Here is a 1,254-nt window from a genome sequence, read left to right on the forward strand (position 1 = left end):
ATGGTTGCATGTTTGCCACTAGGTACACAATTACAAGTGTTGTCCTCGACGGCAATTGCATGCCTTCAATTCTACTGCAACTTAGTGGTGCTTTGTCAGGGGGAAGGTTTGTTGCATATATACCACTAGGCATGCAGCTACAAGTGTCGCCACCGACAGCAACTGCATGTATTCAGCGTGAGTGCAACTCTATTGTGTTTTTTGTGTGGCTGGGCTAAAAATCAGTCGACGGATTTTTAAGGAAGTCTCAATCAATGTACTTGACTTTCCATCGTTTTCTGTTTAAGATCCAGGATCACTGTTTCCTTGTGTTGTATTGGCCTGTTTTAGTTGTGCCCCCGGCCCATTGCCTTGTTTCCTTTTCCTTTTCTTGCCTTCTCTTCTATTCTTCTTTGTGTTGGACAGAGATGTCCATGGGCTGGCCGTGAGGGGTGGTGCGGTTTTTCCTTTGTCTGAATTTTGGGCTTTCTTCTAGGCTGAATTTTTTGTTAGTGCTCGGGTTGCCTGGGGACAGGAGCGATTAATAGGGTTGTTCGCTTTGGTTTGGTTCCCATTTTCTTTTTGTTTTTTCTTCATTTTCTATTGCTATCATTATTTAAAAAAATATTGTGACTTGTTTACACATATATCGATTGCACACAATTGCATGTACATCGAATCACATGCAATTACATGTTTTATTGTGAGTGTCTATATGCAACTTTTTTTCCAAAAATATTATCGCCAACACGCCCATCGACCACACACGGTTTCATGCACATCGGCCACACACAATTGTATGTGTGTCATTGGCGTGTAACTTATCTTTTTTCCTTCTCAAAAAAATTTGTCACCGGCCAACTAGACTTTGTTTTTGGTCTGAGTTTTTTTAACTTTGTTTGTGGTTCGAGTAGAGACCTGTAGGGGACAATTTCATGTTCGACACTAGGAATGCAACTGCAAGTGTCGCACCCGACCGCAACTCCATGTCTTCTAGCCCGGTCACAACTGGAAGTTTTTGTTCTGTTGGAAGGGGAGCCGGTAGAAGGGGCGGGCCAGTTGCAAGCCCGACAACATCGCCACAGCTGCAAGTGTCACACCCGACCGCAACTGCATGCCCCCTAACATGGTTGCAACTGGACCTTTGTTTTGTCGGAGGGGGCGGCGAGAGTGGGGGCGGGCCGGTTGCATGTCCGACACTAGGAATGCAGCTGCAAGTGTCACACCCAATCGCAACTGCATGTCTTCTAGCCCGACTACAACTGTACTTTTTTG

The sequence above is a fragment of the Triticum aestivum genome, chromosome 5A, assembly GCF_018294505.1.
Source record: "Triticum aestivum cultivar Chinese Spring chromosome 5A, IWGSC CS RefSeq v2.1, whole genome shotgun sequence".
NCBI classification, from domain to species: Eukaryota; Viridiplantae; Streptophyta; class Magnoliopsida; order Poales; family Poaceae; genus Triticum; species Triticum aestivum.